Here is a 13,508-nt window from a genome sequence, read left to right on the forward strand (position 1 = left end):
TGCTAATCCCCTTCAGAACTGTTCAATTCTCTTAAACTCTGGTTCCCCCAGGAGTAAAGCAACTTGTGATAATTCGTTAAATCTCTGCACATACTCCGCTATCTTTGGTCCTTCCATTTTCAAGTTCCATAGTTCGGTTTCCAATTTCTGGACCTCTGCCCTAGAGCAATATCTCTTACGCATTAGCTCTTTCAGCTCGTCCCACGTCAAAGCCTTTGCAGCAGTCTCGCCCATTGTCTGAACTTGATGGTTCCACCATGACAGAGCCTCATCCATCAATAGTCCAGCTATATATGTGACGTGATGTTCGGGGTCACATTTGCTCAATCGTAAAACAGATTTCGTCTTTTCAACCCAGCGCACGAAGGCTAAGGCACCCCCAGTGCCGTCGAACACTCGAGGTTTATGGTCCAAGAACTGCTTGTAGGTGCAGCCTGCGATGTAAGCAACATTATTCGCGTAAGGTCGTAGCAAGGCACTCGTGGAAATGTCCAAACGTTTTGTAATGTGTCTTAAAGGACTAGACATTACCGTCGGGGGGTTTATTTCCTGAGGTACCTCCGCTGCAATTGGAGCGATGGGCCTCGTACCGTGCGATGGCCTGTAAGAGGCGCTCTCGCATTTCCGCCTCTGTTGTAGGTAGAGGGTGGTTGATATCGCTGTTCCCTTGAGTCGACATCTTCCTAGAAGAAAGTCGGTTAGGTCAGGTCTTGTGAAGGACGCGAGCATACAAGTCTCTTATTCAACGAATAAGACCTCAGAGGTGTATTACATATATGCATATATGCAGTTGTTATAACATTCAATCACATATTATCTCATGTATTGCATATCAAGTAAGCATGTAGCATTATAGTTATAGCACAAATATGTAGATCAACAGCGTGCTTAGTGGGGACATAGCGACGGAGTTTTTCGTTAGTCATTGGTCGTAAGTATTGTCGCGTGTTTAAAGATGATCGGGCTTTCATTATCCTTCGGCCACGATCACTGTGTCTTAAAAAATGCATCACATCAGAAGGGACACAGGGTCACCCTACCCTTGTCCAACAAGTATATCAGTGTATAAAAATAACGTAGTTAGGAGTGGTCCTCAAAAGTCTCCGCAATCCCGGCTTATCTTTAGTGTCCTTACCCAAGCGTGAAGCAATCCGCATAATTCAGAAACAACCTATACTGGTGACTGAGGTGGAGGGGGAAAGAAAAGTAAACTGTTAACATGCGTGAGTCCCTCCTCGAGCTTGTATATACGTTGAGGTAATTATCTGCTCTACCGCTCGATAGTAAGGAAATGAGCATCGGAAGAAAACCTAGGAGAGGCGTTATAGCAGCAGGTGAGAGTGTCGAACGGAATCCTGGTGAATGTGGGGGATCAAAGCATGCTGGTGATAGACAGGTGGAGGACGTGGTGTTTTACATAAACTTTTCAGACAATATGCTGTCTTGTGATGTAGACACTCAAATCATGTTTTCGGTTATGTAATGTTTTGCATTTGATGTTGCCAATTGTGGCGTTAGCTCAAGCTCTCAACATTCTGCGACTCGTATCCTCAACTGTAGTTGATGTTACAGAAGCGACTCATCTCGTGTGTGGCTTCCATAACGTGAGGGATGGTAAGGGTCTAAAATTATCATAGTGTATTATAGAAACCATCAAATTGGCTCGTCCAGCGATGTAAAGGCAAACGTAGTACACGGTGCGTCCCGTAAGATCATAGAAAAGGCTGCAGTAGCAAGAGGATCGTTATGCGGGTACTGGCCTGAGTACCTTTTCGGGGTGCAGGTATCTCTTGAAGGGAAACGATAGGCACGAAGGTGCAATGGAAGTCGGTCTTCATAGGGAAAGGATCAATGTCAGCGGTTGCGGGTGTAAAAACAAACATCTCAACAAATGAGGAGATTGCCCGATGTAGGTGGATATAAGGGGTGCAATGTCTGGCAGACCAAAAGAAGCAGGATCGTGATCACGTAAAGGTGTAGGTTCAGCAGGCGCAACATCAAGTTGACCCAAAAGGTGTAGAAGCTAGCTCAAGAGCAGACTCTGAGCCGTGTAACGGTGTGGTGTCTCGAGCAGGTGATAGGGCAGCAGCCATGTCATCGTCGTCTTATGTCAGTAGTAGAATGCCGTAATCCAGCTGTTTGTAAGGTTGCAGGTAACACAGACTCAAAGGAGTCTGAATGCATGCTAGAATCAGAGGATGGCTTGTTAACACGGGTCTTAAGAAGTGAAGTTAGTAACAGTGTTCTCGTCTAATTTTCTATCATCATGGGCGTCGGCAGGAGGACCATCGATAATCATGCTAACGTAGTCATATATTGTGTGTCAAGTAGCCAACCTTCAGTAGAAGTGTCCGCAGGAGGCGCATCATCGAGGATTGGAGCCATGGTGTGTCCATCACTGGGATGACAAGTGATGAAGAGGTCATGGATTGAAACAAGAGTGACAGAAAGATTCTTATCAGAGAAATCATCAGTAAAGATGAAGTATCACCAAAGTCAGGTAACGTGGACTGTTAGAAGTCGTCCTTGTCATTAGCATATCAGGATCACTCTCAGTATCTGACGTAATTGTCTCTGGCGCAGATGTAGTCTCAGTATCTGTGGCGGCGGTCGTAGGGTTATCAATGTCTGATAACTCGTTCTCTAATTAGAGTGACTTGTGTGCCGGTGCGTAGCATGTATATTCATAGTAATTACTAACAATTAGTATATACGAACAACTACCACATATGCACGTACGTCAACCTTAAATCAAATAAGCCTGTAAATCTCAATTAATGCAAGCAAGTAATCATCCTAGTCTCACTAGATTAACCTCCCAGCCTCTCAGACTGAATCCTCCTAGTCCTACTAGATTAACCTCCCAGCCTCTCAGACTGAACCTCCTAGTCCCACTAGATTACCTTTCCAGCCTCTCGGACTGAACTCTCTAGTCCCACTAGACTAACCTCCCAGCCTCCCAGACTGAACTCTCTCTAGTCCCACTAGACTAACTTCCCAGCCTCCCAGACTGAACTCTCGAGTCCCACTAGACTAACCTCCCAGCCTCCCAGACTGAACTCTCTAGTCCCACTAGACTAACTTCCCAACCTCCCAGACTGAACTCTCTAGTCCCACTAGACTAACCTCCCAGCCTCCCAGACTGAACTCTCTCTAGTCCCACTAGACTAACTCCCCAGCCTCCTAGACTGAACTATGAATTTAAATTTGGGAATGTGTATTTGTGCCTTTTTATTTGTAAAAAGGTTTGTTCTCTGGATCTGGACGTATAGTGTATGCAATGTAAAAGTGTTTGAAAACGTTTTCGTGAGAGCCCTGATGATCATAGTCTAGACTCGAGAAAGAATCCTAGTTCACTATGATCGAGGCTCTGATACCAAGCTGTCACACCCTGGCTTTGCGGAAGCGTAGGTTCATTTGGTGTGACCTCTTAATACCATAGCAACAATCACAACAGTGCTATATGATAAAAACATGAGATATTCATCCATTAATAAAGTTTAGAAAAATCCCATTTTCAATCATCACAAAATAAGTTACAAACCTTGACTTGATTTAAATGAGTTCATAAAAACTTATCAAAAGGCTTTAAAACATTACTAGGTTTAGGGATATGTAACCCGTCCAGGAAGAGGTTACACCTTCTAAACCCTGGATGACTTCTTTATTCAAATGCAGCTTGAAAAAACGTGCATACCGTGCCAGATCCGTTAGTTTCCTGAAATACATGTAGTTTGAAAAGTCAACATAAAGTTGAGAGAGTTCATGTGTAAGTGGGTATGTATAACCCGTTGTAAAAATGTATGTATGTATAAAAATCCGTGGTATGTAGCAAATAAGGAAAAAGAGATCACCAATGGTTTGCAAGGCCATTGATATGTGCGAAGTGCAGTACGAAGACTCAAACCTAGCAGATTTTTGCGTCGCGTACCAAGTCACCACCTGGTCCATTCAGCGAACTCAGGGGTTGGGCTCGCTACACCCAGATAGATCTACCGCTATTGTCCCTCGGTCCTACACTGAGGATTAATGGCTTTCAGTTCCCGCCTACCCACTCACATGATCTAAGTAGTAACCCTCCTTACGCTAATCATACCATGTGTAAAAGTATTCGTAATCATAGTAACATGTATTTCACCCCCGCAGTTTAAAACTGAAAACAGTTAAGAGAAAAGGGGGACATGAACTCACCAAAGTGCGTCTCTAAAAAGTATTTCCTAGTCGACCTGCTGCGTAACGACCTACACGTACTAACTTCTGTTAGACGGACGACCTGCCTTAGCTTAAAGTTTAATGTCTTAGGGAAATAGTTAGGCTACTATTTCGTAATTACACTTCGTAATTATTTGGTAACTATATTCCTTCCCAAGGATGGGGGCTTTAATACATGCGCGTTCGTATAACCTCGAAATATATCATTAAGTCTCACTTAATAAAATATATTTTATTTCGTTTGTCTAAAATACTCTACTTCCAAAATATAAATATTTTTCCCAAAAATATTATATTTTATTACATACCATTCTCCAAAATAATATTTTTATCAAAGTACGCATTTAAGAGTATTTTTCCAAAAATACGTAAGTTATGTTTGAAGTTCGGGTGGTAATAATAATACCGGTGTAACTTAAATATTTATTGTGAGGGCGTTAGTATTATTTTGGAGCCGTTATTATTCAGTATGTTCCAGTAATATTATTTTTACTCTAAAAATAATATTTACATAGCTCACAAAATAATCATAAAAATCTCACAAGCGTTACTATGAAAAATATATACTAAATATATATTTAACAAGTTTTATTTATGAAAATCCCACCTCCGACACTTGGAACTTTTGTAATAAAATCATGGCGAAATTTATTTGGGAAAACAAGTTGAAAATATATTCATAACACTTGTTGTAAAATTTTTTTCCAGGTGTTATATTTCTGGAAAAATTTCGCCAGAGTTTCCTCTGTAACTGGAGGTGGCCACGCTTACAGGCGTATCATTTTCTTTTCCAAATTCAATCAACAATTTTCTCAGTATCAACAAACAATATTCCAACATCAATCTAGTAAAAAATATACATAAATCGCAAACACATGAACTTGTGGGTTATGTAAAAGTGTGTAGTAACATTCCAATATTTTTAGTAGATCTTCCTATCTTTATAAATGAAATCGGTTTCTTGAAAATCTTATTTTTGAAGAAAATGCATTTATACAACTTCTAGTAAAAAATCTCAAAAACATTCCTTTGTTAAATCCTTTTGTTACACAAGTGTCTACACACTTGTTTGTTCACAAAAACACCTTTGTTTCAAGAAAGATCCGGCTTCTAAACATGATTTCATTTTACACTTGGTTCTTCGAAAATACCACTTGTAGATCTTTAGATCTACTAGTTTAGAACTTCATTTTATAATAAAATCACTTTTACACAAGTTCAAGTTCATAAGTAGTAGAGTTCATCATCTAATCATTTTCATACCTTAACATACACTAGTTCATGTTCCATGAACATGACTTAGCCGGGTTAGATGACGATCCGAACTACTACTAGCATCAAACAACATAAAAGAATCATAACAAAACAAGTTTCAAGAGTTTTACACTAATATTTACTCATTAACCACCATGTTCATCTTCTTACAAGACTTTTAGTTTGTGATCTTTAGTGTTTATGATTTTCATCCGACAAATCTCTTATTAACCACTTTAGACAAGATCAAGAAGGTGATTAGAAACACTTACAACTAGCTCAAGGCTAGGGAAGAATCTAGGCGAAAAATGGGTGGATAATAGCGTCGTAGAGAGGTCTTTGGCAATCCGTAAGCACCGAGACTCCTTATGTATGATCCTTCGCCTTTGAGTATGTATGGAATTGCAAGATCCAAGTCGGAAAGTGATGATGGGTGGGGGTTGGCTCTCGGCCGATTACAAGAGAGGGAGAGAAAGAGTGATCAAGTTTTGTTGAGTGTTTAGTGAATGATGAAGTGGTCTTGTGGTTCTACTTATAACCCATCTAACTTGATTAACCAAGAGGTAATATGCTCACTAGATATAAGACATATGCAATTAAAATATACCTATGTGAAAGAGGATGTCCCCTACATGGGACCGATCGGTTAGAATGGGGGGGGGAGGGTTTGGTTTGTTTCCAACTTGATAGTTAATTTATAGTTAGTTTAAGTTAGGAGGTTAAACCAATTTCTAGTGTGTTATAATTTATAACGGGTGTTAGGGTACTCGGGGCCCCTAACTGGCTCAGAAAAAGAAAAACAGTGTCATTGACAATATTTTTATGTTCCGGGTAAAGTCCGTTTGTTCCGTTGGATACTGATCCGTTAAAGTGTCAAACAAAGCTCTAAAGTGTCTTTATTATTATTTTTAGTGACACAAAGAGTTCCCGACACTTTGGAAAGTGTCTAGTATTATTTTTCCATGTTTTTGCACTTTACTAGTTAGCTTAAATGCTGAATTTTGTATTAAAGTGCAGAATTTTGTGTTTAAATCATGTTTTAGGCACATCCGGTCACTATAACTTTCACCTAGTGACGCAGTTCTACAATCCTCACCTCCCTACACTTTCTACTAGTGTAGTAAACTATTCCCACCTCATACTGGCCTTAGAGACAGTGTCTGTCTGGTGCTGGCTATGTCAGCACGTTTATTGGGTTATCCGATTCATTGTGCTACTGTGCTATTGTGCATCAAGTTTGTCACTATAGTTCTGTGTAAATAAATGAAGTGTCGGCAATAAGGTATGATGCATGTATATGCATGTAGCAGAAATCAAGTAGCAGTTTAACCACAATTTTAAGCAAGCACAGTAATTAAGCACTAATTAAATATTAATTAATTCGTACGGGTGCCTAATTTGGTGAGGGTTGTCACATTCTCCCCCCGTTAAAGAAATTTCATCCCCGAAATTTGTACTACCTTGACTCCTTATGGTTACGTCACACATGTACATATATAAATAACATCGAGGTAGATAATCATCGAACCGAATCAAACCTTACTCACACTTGGTGAGTCCAAGAATATATATAACAACCCGAATTCTAGGGTTAAGAAGGTGCGTGCTCATAGCAGTTGACGTCAGAGGTACAAGACGTACTTGATGTATAGCCTAGTGTAAAGCCGCTAGCAGGGGGTCCACAAAAGAGGTGCCTTGACTAACCAGACTCTCAAAGTTCGATCGCACTATGCACGCGAGTTTTCACGAAACATAACACCCGCTATATGAATTCAAAAATCATCCACTCAAAAGAAATAGTAAAATGATCTGTCAACTCCCAAGTAGACGAGTGGTAAGGTTCAGTGTGTTGAACATTTTGAATTACGAGAATACGCCGAGTGAATACAAACGAATCTGGTGTATTCTTGCCTTGATTTGTAGTTGCATCAGGAATGTTTAAATGACAAGTCAACAAAAGTTGATGTAGTTTTGTGTGAAACGGTTGACCATGATTAGCACAAGCTACAAGTTTGTAATGACACCACAGGGTGTCGCAATGACATAATTCCATAATAGTGGTGACTGAATAAGTTCAACGTTTTTGAGATCAGATGAAGGTGTACCGAAACAAGCCGGAAGATTTGATTTACACAATGTCATAAAGTTTTCGGTTGAATACGGAACATCAAGGTGCCACTGTTTTGATCGAAGATGAAAAAGTTTTAAGTACTGTAAGGCATTTGATTGACTACGAAAGAATCGTTAGGAGGTACATGGTGCTTATGAAATGAATACATGTACCATTGTCTTAACACACGATTGTGTTAAGACTGCTTCGATCGTGGGCATTAAAGTGGGTTGTTATCAAATAAATAGGCAATTAAATCCGTGTATGAAATGAGTAACCCAATTAGCGCGAGCTTCAATTCTGTGAAAGTATCACTGCAAGGTATCGAAATCAATCAACGATTTAGTGGAGTCATAGACCAAACAAGTCTACTACGACTCGAAACAAAAGAATCTTTGCCAAAGTATTAGAATATGATACTCTCAATACATCATATGGTGTCTCAAATCAAACATGTGAACTGGATAAGTTCAAGCAATCGAACTTAGTTTCAGCGTAAGCCGACAAGAAACGTACGTATCAACAAGGGAATCTTGGCATGGTAGCAAACATAAACCTTAAACGTAGCTTGAAAGAAAGCGGTTTCAAGAAAGTGTGTTGACTTGATAACAAAAGAGTCAACAATAACAATAATGTAGGTCGTTCGAATCACGAATCAGTAATTAGGTTTAGCAAGGTAATATTTAAATTTCAATGAAGTGTTTGTTCGAAACAAAACCACATGCGTAGCAAATGATGCATGTGTGTCATGAAAGTTTCCGAGTACTGAAACAATGAGTACTTGCTAAAATGAAGGAATGACCAAGTATCGAAACAGGTGTGTGTCCGCTCTTAGTGAAGAAAATTAACGTGATGCAACTACTTTGAGGGGAGTAGAGATGCAATATCTACTTGTTAGAAGTAAAAGTGAAGACTTCAACGGAAGCAAATTTAAGTACTTTCGTTTTGTTAACTGAAGTGACAAGTTTGTCAAGTTAATGACGTTTGACTGAGTTGACAGATATGGTTTCTAAGTAGAACTCTTACGAGTTTGGTCCTGGGTTCCCAAAGTTCCTAGATATAAGTTTTCTAGATTCTCCGGATCTAGCATCCCGTGTGGATCCGGTTTGTACATTGTGTAGGAAACAACATTTGTTTATGTCTAAGAACAAGTCATTGTCCCACAATCTCGCCCTGGCATACTTTCTTCCTGAATTTCACCGCTAACGACGCTCGATCGTCGACCAGTCGTGTAGTAGTTGTTGGGTCCTCATAGTCAGTTATGTAAGAGGTTCGTTAGCCCTTAGTAAGAGTCACCGACTCTCGTGCGTTAGCTCGTTCGGCTCCTGGTAGTTGATGTTTAATTGAAAATCATCATCCTTCTTTTTGACGAGCAGGAATGGGGTTACCCAAGAGGAACGTTTTGGTCTGTTATCTTCCTTCTCTATCCACTGCTAAAATTTCACTGTCAATTCTTGCACTTCCGAAGGTGTAAGTCGCTCAGGGTGCATTGACTGCAGGCGCGACGCCTGGAATCGAATCGATGCAAAAATTCGACTTGTCGTTGAGGAGATAATTCTGGCTAGTCTTCGAGAAAGACTTCCGGGTATTCTCCGATGACAGGGTATCGTTAAGTTTTAGTTCTTCGGCTCCCTTGTCCCCGACATGAGCCAGGAAACAACACATCCTTCCCACAACAACTTTCGTGCCTTCAAACAATTCGTGATCGGTGGTGGCGTATCCTGCTTCGTGAGTCACAATCGTTCCTTCATTCGTCATCGAGGTGCGGATATCAACCTCCGCTCGACCGCTTGCCAACTAATACATCCAATTACCACGTTAAAGCTTCCCAACTCAACTGGCAATAGATCTAGCGTAACCTTACGCTCTCCGGGTTCTATCTTTGCCGATTCCAGTTACTGCGTTGGCTTCCACTAGCTTCCCCTAAGCTAGTTCCAATGGGTACTGGAATATCTACTTACTCGCTACTTAAACCAATTATACTCTCGAACTCTAGAGGTGTGAATCGTAAAATTTGCTACAGTATCAAGTAGTACAGACGCATAACGTTGGGTAATATGGAATGTACCGATTTCCATGCTTGAATCCCTGGCGTGTCTCCCTAGCTCCGGTGGGGAGCTTTCATCCTTGCGCCTGATTGTTTTTAGGGCAATATTTTCTGAAATGCTTTTTGCTTCCACAGTTAAAACAACCTTGAGCACGTTTCTGTTTATTGCTCATTCTGCCTTGACAACTGTCATTGTCGTTGTCCCTTTCGTGATTTTCACTACTGTCTTGGCCCCCATTATCCCATTCAGTATCTTGCCAACAAGTTTCTTTAGGGTGCCCCCTCTTTCCATAGTTAGCACATTTTCCATATCTACATCGTCCGACATGATAACGTAAACAATTGTCGCACTTAGGTAGGATGCCCATGAAGTCTTTTCCCTTTTTGGCCTTCTTCTTGCTACTCCCCCGAGTAACCATCTTGAAATTTGCGAGCTTTCTCGTGTTATCCCCAGATGCCTCTATAGCAGTCTCCTTTTTCTCCTCCGCAGTGGAAAATTCTCCTCGTCTAATTGCTTCTTCCGTGAGTGCCACACTTATGTTGATAGCCTCGGTTATCGTTGAAGGTTTAGATGTTGTTACCAGGCTTAGAATCTGAGGTGCCAATCCCCTTAAGAACTATTCAATTCTCTTAAACTCTGGTTCCCCCAGGAGTAAAGCAACTTGTGATAATTCGTTAAATCTCTTCACATACTCCGCTATCTTTGGTCCTTCCATTTTCAAGTTCCATAGTTCGGTTTCCAATTTCTGGACCTCTGCCCTAGAGCAATATCTCTTATGCAATAGCTCTTTCAGCTCGTCCCACGTCAAAGCCTTTGCAGCAGTCTCGCCCATTGTCCGAACTTGATGGTTCCACCATGACAGAGCCTCATCCATCAATAGTCCAGCTATATATGTGACGTGATATTCGGGGTCACATTTGCTCAATCGTAAAACAGATTCCGTCTTTTCAACCCAGCGCACGAAGGCTAAGGCACCCCCAGTGCCGTCGAACTCTCGAGGTTTGTGGTCCAAGAACTGCTTGTAGGTGCAGCCTGCGATGTAAGCAACATTATTCGCGTAAGGCCTTAGCAAGGCACTCATGGAAATGTCCAAACGTTTTGTAATGTGTCTTAAAGGACTAGACATTACCGTCGGGGGGTTTATTTCCTGAGGCACCTCCGCTGCAATTGGAGCGATGGGCCTCGTACCGTGCGATGGCCTGTAAGAGGCGCTCTCGCATTTCCGCCAGTCGTTGTAGGTAGAGGGTGGTTGATATCGGTGTTCCCTTGAGTCGACATCTTCCTAGAAGAAAGTCGGTTAGGTCAGGTCTTGTGAAGGACGCGAGCATACAAGTCTCTTATTCAACGAATAAGACCTCAGAGGTGTATTACATATATGCATATATGCAGTTGTTATAACATTCAATCACATATTATCTCATGTATTGCACATCAAGTAAGCATGTAGCATTATAGTTATAGCACAAATATGTAGATCAACAGCGTGCTTAGTGGGGACGTAGCGACGGAGTTTTTCGTTAGTCATTGGTCGTAAGTATTGTCGCGTGTTTAAAGATGACCGGGCTTTCATTATCCTCCGGCCACGATCACTGTGTCTTACAAAATGCATCACATCAGAAGGGACACAGGGTCACCCTACCCTTGTCCAACAAGTATATCAGTGTATAAAAATTACGTAGTCAGGAGTGGTCCTCAAAAGTCTCCGCAATCCCGGATTATCATTAGTTTCCTTACCCAAGCGTGACGCAATCCGCATAATCCAGAAACCAACTATACTGGTGACTGAGGTGGAGGGGGAAAGAAAAGTAAACTGTTAACATGCGTGAGTCCCTCCTCGAGCTTGTATATACGTTGAAGTAATTATCTGCTCTGCCACTCGATAGTAAGGAAATAAGCATTGGAAGAAAACCTGGGAGAGGCGTTATAGCAGCAGGTGAGAGTGTCAAAAGGAATCCTGGTGAATGTGGGGGATCAAAGCATGCTGGTGATAGACAGGGTGGAGGACGTGGTGTTTTACATAAACTTTTCCGACAATATGCTGTCTTGTGATGTAGACACTCAAAGCATGTTTTCGGTTATGTAATGTTTTGCATTTGAAGTTGCCAATTGTGGCGTCAGCTCAAGCTCTCAACATTCTGCGACTCGTATCCTCAATTGTAGTTGATGTTACAGAAGCGACTCATCTCGTGTGTGGCTTCCATAACGTGAGGGATGGTAAGGGTCTAAAATTATCATAGTGTATTATAGAAACCATCAAATTGGCTCGTCCAGCGATGTAAAGGCAAACGTAGTACACGGTGCGTCCCGTAAGATCATAGAAAAGGCTGCAGTAGCAAGAGGATCGTTATGCGGGTACTGGCCTGGAGTACCTTTTCGGGGTGCAGGTATCTCTTGAAGGGAAACGATAGGCACGAAGGTGCAATGGAAGTCGGTCTTCATAGGGAAAGGATCAATGTCAGCGGTTGCGGGTGTAAAAACAAACATCTCAACAAATGAGGAGATTGCCCGATGTAGGTGGATATAAGGGGTGCAATGTCTGGCAGACCAAAAGAAGCAGGATCGTGATCACGTAAAGGTGTAGGTTCAGCAGGCGCAACATCAAGTTGACCCAAAAGGTGTAGAAGCTAGCTCAAGAGCAGACTCTGAGCCGTGTAACGGTGTGGTGTCTCGAGCAGGTGATAGGGCAGCAGCCATGTCATCGTCGTCTTATGTCAGTAGTAGAATGTCGTAATCCAGCTGTTTGTAAGGTTGCAGGTAACACAGACTCAAAGGAGTCTGAATGCATGCTAGAATCAGAGGATGGCTTGTTAACACGGGTCTTAAGAAGTGAAGTTAGTAACAGTGTTCTCGTCTAATTTTCTATCATCATGGGCGTCGGCAGGAGGACCATCGATAATCATGCTAACGTAGTCATATATTGTTTGTCAAGTAGCCAACCTTCAGTAGAAGTGTCCGCAGGAGGCGCATCATCGAGGATTGGAGCCATGGTGTGTCCATCACTGGGATGACAAGTGATGAAGAGGTCATGGATTGAAACAAGAGTGACAGAAAGATTCTTATCAGAGAAATCATCAGTAAAGATGAAGTATCACCAAAGTCAGGTAACGTGGACTGTTAGAAGTCGTCCTTGTCATTAGCATATCAGGATCACTCTCAGTATCTGACGTAATTGTCTCTGGCGCAGATGTAGTCTCAGTATCTGTGGCGGCGGTCGTAGGGTTATCAATGTCTGATAACTCGTTCTCTAATTAGAGTGACTTGTGTGCCGGTGCGTAGCATGTATATTCATAGTAATTACTAACAATTAGTATATACGAACAACTACCACATATGCACGTACGTCAACCTTAAATCAAATAAGCCTGTAAATCTTAATTAATGCAAGCAAGTAATCATCCTAGTCTCACTAGATTAACCTCCCAGCCTCTCAGACTGAATCCTCCTAGTCCCACTAGATTAACCTCCCAGCCTCTCAGACTGAACCTCCTAGTCCCACTAGATTACCTTCCCAGCCTCTCAGACTGAACTCTCTAGTCCCACTAGACTAACCTCCCAGCCTCCCAGACTGAACTCTCTCTAGTCCCACTAGACTAACTTCCCAGCCTCCCAGACTGAACTCTATAGTCCCACTAGACTAGCCTCCCAGACTGAACTCTCTAGTCCCACTAGACTAACTTCCCAGCTTCCCAGACTGAACTCTCTAGTCCCACTAGACTAACCTCCCAGCCTCCCAGACTGAACTCCCTCTAGTCCCACTAGACTAACTCCCCAGCCTCCCAGACTGAACTATGAATTTAAATTTGGGAATGTGTATTTGTGCCTTTTTGTTTGTAAAAAGGTTTGTTCCCTGGATCTGGACGTATAGTGTATGCAATGTAAAAGTG

This window comes from Helianthus annuus, chromosome 11 (genome assembly GCF_002127325.2).
Source record: "Helianthus annuus cultivar XRQ/B chromosome 11, HanXRQr2.0-SUNRISE, whole genome shotgun sequence".
NCBI lineage: Eukaryota > Viridiplantae > Streptophyta > Magnoliopsida > Asterales > Asteraceae > Helianthus > Helianthus annuus.